The following is a 10,895-nucleotide window of genomic DNA, read 5'->3' on the forward strand; positions in this document are numbered from 1 at the left end:
AGCCATTTTACATAGCACAGCATCCCCCTAGAGGGATGAACCTTTCCCTGCCCGAAAAGTAGCCGCTCTTGTTGAAGCTTTGCTTTTTGTAACAGGCTTTTGTTTCCAGGTGACATGTCTGTGGAAGACTTAATTCTGAATAGAGATATAGATATTACTGGAAACTAATTGTTTTTTTCTATTATACTCTGCTTTATCAAAAAAGTAAAACATTTACATTGTGCTACAGAAATTCAGATGTTGTCTTGCAATCTTTAAACAATAAATGAATGATTTGCCCTTAAAAACAAAAAACAAAAACCAAAAAAACTTCATTGTGATTTTGTTTGGGATTATTTTAATCCTGTAAATTAAATGGGAAAGAAGTTAAATCTTTATTATATTGCCTTTTAGCCAGAAACTTGGTAGATAGATAGATAAATCCATTTATCTTCAAATCTCATTTTTAACTCTAATAAAAGTGTAACCATTTTCTTCAAATAATATGTTAATATATTTTGTGAAGGTCATTTCCAAATATTTTATATTTACATTCTTCTTTCTGATGTTTCTTAGATATTCTTTGCTACTCTTTCTCTGACTTTTTTTGGTATAATAGTAATATATGTTTCTGGTAGAAAAAAATGAGAAGAAATCAAGAGAAAACAACCTAAATATAATTCTAATAGTCAACACCCAGATTCCAATACAGTTAACTTTTTGGTGTACTCACTCAATGCTTTTTATATTCTTATGTAAGTGTATTTTTATATTTCTTATGTAAATGAGATATCATACTGTTCTGTAACTTCTTTCATCTACTATACAAGGAACATCTCATGTCAGTGTATGCACTTCATTGCTGGATGCTATTCTGTTATACAGATGTACCTTAATTTATTTAACCAGACCTTTACTGGGGACCTTTGTTCTTGTTTCTAACTTTCCAGCATGAAATCATTCTGTGATAAAGCTCTTTTTACCTCCTCAATTCCAAAGAGCCTTGACATTTTATTAAGTATCGGATATATACAAAAGAATATTTATAAAATAAATGTTTAAGGACAAAAAAAGTAACAAGGACATGATCACTTGTGCACCTACTGTCCCATTTAAGACATAGAACATTTAAGCCCCTATGTGTCCCTCTCCAATCCCATCCTTCCTAATCATTCTATATATACATCTGTTTGTGTATGTATATATACATATATATGTATGTATATATGATTTTTGCATGCTTTTGAACTTCATATAATTGGAATTTACCATATGGGTCTTTCTGGGACATACTTTTTCCACTTAATAACATGTTCCTGAGATGCATCCACGTTGTTGCAAATAACTACAGTTTATTCATGTTTATTTCTGTATAGTATTCAATTATATGAATATACCAGAATTTTACTGCATTCTACTGTTGGTGAATATCTTGGTTATATCTAGTTTTTGCTCTTACAGATATGCTACTATGAACATCTTGTACCTACCGCCCACTACATGTGTACAAGAGTTTCTCTAGGCCAAACATCAGAGAGTAGAATTGCTGAGTCAAATGGCATGCATACCTTCAACCTAATAGATAATGCAAATTATCTTCCAAAATGGTTGAAATAAATTGACTCTCCCACAAACACTGTATAAGAATTCAGTGGTTCCACATCTCTAATTCTTGGTATTCCACATTGAAAAATTTTTGTCAAGCTGATGAGATTGGAATAATATGCCACTGTGGTTTTAATTTGCATTTCCCTGATTACAAATGAAGTTGAACATATTTTCATATGTTATTTTACCATTTGTGTTCTCTCTTCAGTGATATGCCCAGTCAAATCTTTTTCCCCTTTAAAATAAATTAGGTTGTAGTTTTCTGAATGGCTTATAGTTTTTATACGGTCTGGATACTAACCCTTTGTCATATGGGTATAGGAAATACCCTCTCCCAGTGTGTGACTCACCTTTTCACTTCTGTTATGGTATATCTTGATGAACAGAAGTTCTTCATTTTAATGTAATTGACTTTAATAGTAATTTACTTTACTCCCTGTGCTTTTCTGTCTCGCTTCAGAGATTCTTCTCATCCGTTAATTGAAAAGGGCATTTTCTTTTATTACTTTCAAAAAGTTTAAAAACTCTACCTAATTTTGAGTCTTTTAGACACCTAGAACTGATTTTTGGCATGTGGTGTGAGGTAGGGGTTCAGATACCTTCTTTTCTATATGAATACCCAGTTGTCTCAGCATCAGTTATTTATAGCTCATACTTTCTCAACTGATTTTCAGTGTCCGTTCTGATACACTTGAGAATCAACTTGCCAAGTTCCACTATCCATTCCTCAACGCCCACCAGTCAAAATAAATACTTTGTTGGGATTTTAAATGTAATAAAAGAAATCTATGGATCAATTGGAAAAGCAATGACAACTTTATAATATTGAATTTTCCTACCCATAAACATAGTATCTCTTTCCATTTATTTAAATTTCCTTTGATTTCTCTCAGTCATTTTACGATTTTCTGTATATAGGTCTTACTCATATTTTGTTAAATCTCTTCCTAGGTAATTAATATTTTTGATACTACTGTAAATGGCATCTGTCTTTTTATTACACGTTCTAATTTTTTGTTGCTGGTATATAGAAATGCATTTTTAAAATATTGACCTTATAAGTATCAATTTTACTAAAAAAAATCTTAATTCTATTTTTATGTATAGGAAAATGTTTAAAGTGGGGGGAAGGGAAGAAGGAAACGGACCAGAAAAAGAATTTAAGCCATAAACCAACAAAGCACTGATAGTCCCAAACATGTCAGACACTAAAATGACTGATATAGGCTCAAGTGGTTTATAAAACCTATAAAAAGACTACACCGGCAAAGTCCCCATCTTTAATATGTATTTTTATGTCTATGTAAAAATCTTATCTCCTGCAGATGACTCCCTAGTTTCTGCTCTCTAATCATTATAAACTGTATATAAATTTTATACTATCTGATATTTCCAACACCTGATTGACTGTTTGTGGGTGATGTGAGTTGCTTGTTATTTTGTTGGGTCTCGCTCATGATGCTTTTCTTTTCTAATTGTGAATTCATATTTCTATGGGAATTCTTTGAAGCCTAGATAGAAGAGAGTTCATTTAAAAAGGATTTGCATGTGTTTCTGCCAGGTGCTCATGGGTACTACTGAAGGAGGGCCACTTTAAACTAAATTCTCAGCTTGAAGGTTTTCCAGACCACCCAGGTAGTGCAACTCTGGCAACAAAACTCACACGTGAGGGCTAGCTTGTACTTAGAAACTTTCAGGAAAGATTTTTCTTCTCCTTTACCAGCGCCAAATTTTAACATAAGCAAATGTCCTTGTTGTCTGCAATGGGGGCAATTTTATTTCTAGTGTACCCTTTCGAGCTTTATGTAGGATTGTCTTTTATGCTGCCCTCTTTGGGCTGGACCTAGGCTTTGTCAACTATCATCCATATTTCACAAGGCTGTGAACACTGGATCTCAAGATCCCCTGATTTGTCAAAAGTCCTCAGTGCAAAGGCCATTAGCAGTGCCTGGGTCATCTCACTTGGGCCTTGCTTTGAATTCCTTTTGGCCTTACTTTATTAGCAGGTCCCTGATGCATTTAAAAATATATATATTTCTATATTTTATTCATTGTTTTTAGTTATTCTCAATGGGAAGTTTGTTAAGGGCATGTAGTTTGCTAAGCACCCCCCACCTCACTTCAGCTACACCTTCTCATATCCTAGATCTTTCATTTCCAATATCTATTTCACCTCCTAAATCTCAATTTCAAATATCTTCTCTATGGCCATCATCTCCTATCTTTGGGTGCCTCTAATTTACCAGTCCCACCTTAACAATTCTCCAGCCCTATTAGGACTCCCAATTCAATCACCCCCAAATGTTCACTGGCCCTTTACTCAGGTTCTTCCTCATCCACATTAGAGTCTACGCTAGGTCTCTGTGTTGCAAAATACAATAAAAATAGTGCCTTCTGTACTTGTGCCATGCTATGGTACTGACTTTGTGTTTCATCATCATAATCACTCCTTTATACACACCCTCCATGTCTTTTTTTTTTTTTTAAGTTTCATTAGGTCCCATTTGTTTATTTTTGTTTTTATTTCCATTTCTCTAGGAGGTGGATCAAAAAAGATCTTGCTGTGATTTATGTCAAAGAGTGTTCTTCCTATGTTTTCCTCTAAGAGTTTTATAGTGTCCAGTGTTACATTTAGGTCTTGAAGCCATTTTGAGTTTATTTTTGTGTATGGTGTTAGGGAGTATTCTAATTTCATTCTTTTCCATGTAGCTGTCCAGTTTTCCCAGCACCACTTATTGAAGAGACTGTCTTTTCTCCATTGTATATCTTTGCCTCCTTTGTCATAGATTAGTTGGCCATAGGTGCGTGGGTTTATCTCTGGGCTTTCTATCTTGTTCCATTGCTCTATGTTTCTGTTTTTGTGCCAGTACCATATTGTCTTGATTACTGTAGTGTTGTAGTATAGTCTGAAGTCAGGGAGTCTGATTCCTCCAGCTCCGTTTTTTTCCCTCAAGACTGCTTTGGCTATTCGGGGTCTTTTGTGTCTCCATACAAATTTTAAGATGATTTGTTCTAGTTCTGTAAAAAATGCCATTGGTAATTTGATAGGGATTGCATTGAATCTGTAGATTGCTCTGGGTAGTATAGTCATTTTCACAATGTTGATTCTTCCAATCCAAGAACATGGTATATCTCTCCATCTGTAGGTATCATCTTTAATTTCTTTCATCAGTGTCTTATAGTTTTCTGCATACAGGTCTTTTGTCTCCCTAGGTAGGTGTATTCCTAGGTATTTTATTCTTTTTGTTGCAATGGTAAATGGGAGTGTTTCCATAATTTCTCTTTCAGATTTTTCATCATTAGTGTATAGGAATGCAAGAGATTTCTGTGCATTACTTTTGTATCCTGCAACTTTACCATATTCATTAATTAGCTCTAGCAGTTTTCTGGTGGCAGTTTTAGGATTCTCTATGTATAGTATCATGTCATCTGCAAACAGTGACAGTTTTACTTCTTCTTTTCCAATTTGTATTCGTTTTATTTCTTTTTCTTTTCTGATTGCCGTGGCTAGGACTTCCAGAACTATGTTGAATAATAGTGGTGAGAGTGGACATCCTTGTCTCGTTCCTGATCTTAGAGGAAATGCTTTCAGTTTTTCACCATTGAGAATGATGTTTGCTGTGGGTTTGTCATATATGGCCTTTATTATGTTGAGGTAGGTTCCCTCTATGCCCACTTTCTGGAGAGTTTTTATCATAAATGGGTGTTGAATTTTGTCAAAAGCTTTTTCTGCATCTATTGAGATGATCATATGGTTTTTCTTCTTCAACTTGTTAATATGGTGTATCACATTTTGCGTATATTGAAGAATCCTTGCATCCCTGGGATAAATCCCACTTGATCGTGGTGTATGATCCTTTTAATGTGTTGTTGGATTTTGTTTGCTAGTATTTTGTTGAGGATTTTTGCATCTATATTCATCAGTGCTATTGGTCTGTAATTTTCTTTTTTTGTAGTGTCTTTGTCTGGTTTTGGGATCAGGGTGATGGTGGCCTCATAGAATGAGTTTGGGAGTGTTCCTTCCTCTGCAATTTTTTGGAAGAGTTTGAGAAGGATAGGTATTAGGTCTTCTCTAAATGTTTGATAGAATTCACCTGTGAAGCCATCTGGTCCTGGACTTTTGTTTGTTGGAAGATTTTTAATCACAGTTTCAATTTCATTACTTGTGATTGGTCTGTTCATATTTTCTGTTTCTTCCTGGTTCAGTCTTGGAAGGTTATATCTTTCTAAAAATTTATCTGTTTCTTCCTGGTTCATTCTTGGAAGGTTATACCTTTCTAAAAATTTATCCATTTCTTCCAGGTTGTCCATTTTATTGGCATAAAGTTGCTTGTAGTAGTTTCTTAGGATGCTTTGTATTTCTGCGATGTCTGTTGTAACTTGTCCTTTTTCATTTCTGATTTTATTGATTTGAGCCCTCTCCCTCTTTTTCTTGATGAGTCTGGCTAATGGCTTATCAATTTTGTTTATTTTCTCAAAGAACCAGCTTTTAGTTTTATTGATCTTTGCTATTGTTTTCTTTGTTTCTATTTCATTTATTTCTGCTCTGATCTTTATGATTTCTTTCCTTCTGCTAACTTTGGGTTTTGTTTGTTCTTCTTTCTCTAGTTTCTTTAGGTGTAAGGTTAGATTGTTTACTTGAGATTTTTCTTGTTTCTTTTGTTAGGCTTGTATAAACTTCCCTCTTAGAACTGCTTTTGCTGCATCCCATAGGTTTTGGGTCGTCGTGTTTTCATTGGCATTTGCCTCTAAGTGTTTTTTGATTTCCTCTTTGATTTCTTCAGTGATCTCTTGGTTATTTAGTAACGTATTGTTTAGCCTCCATGTCTTTGTGTGTTTTACGTTTTTTTCCCTGTAATTCATTTCTAATCTCATAGCATTGTGGTCAGAAAAGATGTTTTATATGATTTCAATTTTCTTAAATTTACTGAGGCTTGATTTGTGACCCAAGACATGATCTATCCTGGAGAATGTTCCGTGTGCACTTGAGAAGAACGTGTAATCTGCTGTTTTTGGATGGAATGTCCTATAAATATCAATTAAATCTATCTGGTCTATTGTGTCATTTAAAGCTTCTGTTTCCTTATTTATTTTCATTTTGGATGATCTGTCCATTGGTGTAAGTGAGGTGTTAAAGTCCCCCACTATTGGGTTTCCCTGGTGGCGCAGTGGTTGGGAGTCCGCCTGCCAATGCAGGGGACATGGGTTCGTGTCCCGGTCCGGGAAGATCCCACATGTCGCGGAGCGGCTAGGCCCGTGAGCCACAACTACTGAGCCTGCACGTCTGGAGCCTGTGCTCTGCAATGGGAGAGGCCGCGACAGTGAAAGGCCCGCGCACCACGATGAAAAGTGGCCCCCACTCGCCGCAACTGGAGAAAACCCTCGCACAGAAACGAAGACCCAACACAGCCAAAATAAATAAATAAATAAATATATTTAAAGTCCCCCACTATGATTGTGTTACTGTCAATTTCCTCTTTTATAGCTGTTAGCAGTCGCCTTATGTACTGAGGTGCTCCTATGTTGGGTGCATATATATTTATAATTGTTATATCTTCTTCTTGGATTGATCCCTTGATCATTATGTAGTGTCCTTCCTTGTCTCTTGTAACATTCTTTACTTTAAAGTCTATTTTATCTGATATGAGTATAGCTACTCCAGCTTTCTTTTAATTTCCATTTGCATGGAATATCTTTTTCCATCGCCTCACTTTCAGTCTGTATGTGTCCCTAGGTCTGAAGTGGGTCTCTTGTTGACAGCATATATATGGGTCTTGTTTTTGTATCCATTCAGCAAGCCTGTGTCTTTTGGTTGGAGCATTTAATCCATTCACGTTTATGGTAATTATCGATATGTATGTTCCTATGACCATTTTCTTAATTGTTTTGGGTTTGTTTTTCTAGGTCCTTTTCTTCTCTTGTGTTTCCCACTTAGAGAAGTTCCTTTAGCACTTGTTGTAGAGCTGGTTTGGTGGTGCTGAATTCTCTTAGCTTTTGCTTGTCTGTAAAGCTTTTGATTTCTCCATCGAATCTAAATGAGATCCTTGCCGGGTAGAGTAATCTTGGTTGTAGGTTCTTCCCTTTCATCACTTTACGTATATCATGCCACTCCCTTCTGGCTTGTAGAGTTTCTGCTGAGAAATCAGCTGTTAACCTTATGGGAGTTCCCTTGTATGTTATTTGTCATTTTTCCCTTGCTGCTTTCAATAATTTTTCTTTGTCTTTAATTTTTGCCACTTTGATTACTATGTGTCTTGGCGTGTTTCTCCTTGGGATTATCCTGTATGGGACTCTCTGCGCTTCCTGAACTTGGGTGGCTATTTCCTTTCCCATTGTAGGGAAGTTTTCGACTATAATCTCTTCAAATATTTTCTCTGGTCTTTTCTCTCTCTCTTCTCCTTCTGGGACCCCTATAATGCAAATGTTGTTGCGTTTAATGTTGTCCCAGAGGTCTCTTAGGCTGTCTTCATTTCTTTTCATTCTTTTTTCTTTAGTCCGTTCCACAGCAGTGAATTCCACCATTCTGTCTTCCAGGTCACTTATCCGTTCTTCTGCTTCAGTTATTCTGCTATTGATTCCTTCTAGTGTAGTTTTCATTTCAGTTATTGTATTGGCCATCTCTGTTTCTTTGTTCTTTAATTCTTCTAGGTCTTTGTTAAACATTTCTTGCATCTTCTCAGTCTTTGTCTCCATTCTTATTCCGAGGTCCTGGATCATCTTCACTATCATTATTCTGAATTCTTTTTCTGGAAGGTTGCCTATCTCCACTTCATTTAGTTGTTTTTCTGGGGTTGTTTCTTGTTCCTTCATCTGGTATATAGCCCTCTGCCTTTTTGTCTTGTCTATCTTTCTGTGAATGTGGTTTTTGTTACACAGGCTGCAGGATTGTAGTTTTTCTTGCTTCTGCTGTCTGCCCTCTCACCCTCCATGTCTTTTTTTTTTTTTTTTTTCTTCCTGCTTCTCTCATCTGATCTGGCACAGTTATTGATTAAACCCACATTTATCTGCCTACTCTGTACCTAGTTCTGGAGGAAAACAAGCAACTAGGCTAACTGGTTTCCTTCTAAATTTATGTGGCTTCAGGATGTAGAGAAATCCTTCTGTATTCCTCTAGTCAGTTCTCTCCACCACCTTTCAAAGCAGCTTCTCTCTGCAAATCCTTGGCCTTCCCTGACCCCAGCCCCCTTTCTCAGTTGATGGCTTCCCTTATTCCATGGAGACATCCTCATCCACTCACCACCAAACTCCCTGCATTTTTAATAGATGCTCATCTTTTCCTCTTGTGACTTCAGATGAACTGTCCATGTTCACATCTAGGGCCATCCTTTTCACTTGTGCACAGGATCCCACCCCCTTTTTCTCCCCTCCACCCCTATCAGTGGTTCTCTGTCATTCTGACTCTCCTCCTGCTCTGAGAATGAACACATCCTGTCAGATTTTTTTTTTTTTCTTAACATAAGAGACAACTTCTTCTGGGAAGATGAAGTTGATGTACTTTCCCATATTCCTCCAGCTAAGTGAAACTAACACCCTTGGACATTACATATAAAAGAAACATAAGAAGGCTGAAATGTAGAGAGAGGAAGGCAGATCAGCTAGGGACTTTGAGACCTGAGGAATGACACATGGTTAGTTCCTACCTTGTTTGTTTGTTTACCTCATATATCCCAGACTTGGAGCTGAAGAAGCTAGCAACCTGCAAATGCCAACAGGCACAGACAAAAAAAAAAAAACAAAACAAAAACCTTCAACCAAACCGTGCTCTGCTTAGCCAGAGAACCAGGTATAGGTCATCCTAGTGAAATAGAAAACTTTTAGAATTATCTAAGCAGCTCTACTCCAGCCAAAAACCACAGAAAAAAAAACAAAACAAAACTGTGACCCCACTCCCACCCATGCCAGGCAAGTCCTAGAGGGGAGACTAGACTTCAGCCTTCCGCTAGGCTGTACCAAGGCACCCCAACACACCTGCCAAGGTGGCGGCAGAGAAGGATACATAGGGAGCTGGGAGTTTCATCCCCACCAGGCATGAATGATACACACTCTCCTCCCTCCCCTCTCCACAGTACCAGTGGAGACCACACGGGGTGCCTGGACTTCCACCCCCACTGGCAGTAACAAGGCCTCTCTCCCCATCCCAGATGGGGTACTGCCAGAGAAGGCCTAGGGGAGCTTCAGGGCTTTTGCCACCACCTGGCGGTAACGAGGCACTTCTGCCCCTCCCATCCAGGAAGGCATCTGTGAAGGCCTCGTGAGAAGCTGGCACTCCCACACCTGCCCAGCAGTAATGAGGAGCTCACAGCTGTAAGAGAGCATAGACTTTGCCTTCTAGGTCACTGTGTAACCCCAGTGCCTGGAATGACAGGGGCTAGTTGCATGATCTCGCTCAAATCACTCATCCCTTCGGTGTCGCAATTTGTTCCTGTGTAAAATGAGAATGAAAATAATAGCATCTACCTGTAGGTTGCTGTGAGGATTAAATGAGTCCATACATATAAAGCTCCTAGAATAGAAAGTGTTAGCCATTGCTGCTGCTGCTGGCATTGTCATTATTCACTCCTTACTGATTTATGTGCCTCTTAAAATATAGCTTTAGCCGTATCCCATGAGTTTTGATTTGTAGTGTTTTCATTATTTTTATTTTCTAAATATTCTATGATTGCAATCATATTTCCCCTTTTATGCCCAAGAGATATACAGAAGGGTATTTTTGAATTTCCAAGTGGGTGGGAAATTTTTGTTTAAATGTTCCTAATTTATAGTTTTATTGCTCTGTGGTCAGAGAATGTCTGTGCACTTTGTGCTTTAGGAGATTTGTTGATGTTTTCTTTATAGTCTAGTACATGATCTATTTTAAAAAATAAGTTCTTCAATTAAAATAGTTTTTCCCCTTTTCCTCATTGTGAAGGATACATCTTATCCCTAGCATAAAAGCTGGAAACATACTTTCCAACACACCAAACTAGAGAGTTAAATGAAATAAAAGCGTCAATCATGTTGAGTTAACATGCTTTATTCCCATTCAATTTGCAGTAAGCACACATTGCAAAGTTCCCCAGAGGGAGAGAAATGGGAGCAGGCATACTCAGACTTCAGGTGTGATTGGTTAGTTGTTCTTCTGCTGCCTCTTTTGTCCCTCTAATTTTTTTCTTGTAAAGAAGGCATTTAATTCTAGTTGTAGCAGATTGTCATTTCCATAAGTGGCCACAGCAATATTTCTGACCCCACACGCTCTTCCAGGACCTTGCCACTTCCCGTCAAGAGGTGAAGTCTATTCCCTTCCCCTTGAACTGGGGTAGAACTTTATG

This window comes from Balaenoptera acutorostrata, unplaced genomic scaffold (genome assembly GCF_949987535.1).
Source record: "Balaenoptera acutorostrata unplaced genomic scaffold, mBalAcu1.1 scaffold_789, whole genome shotgun sequence".
NCBI lineage: Eukaryota > Metazoa > Chordata > Mammalia > Artiodactyla > Balaenopteridae > Balaenoptera > Balaenoptera acutorostrata.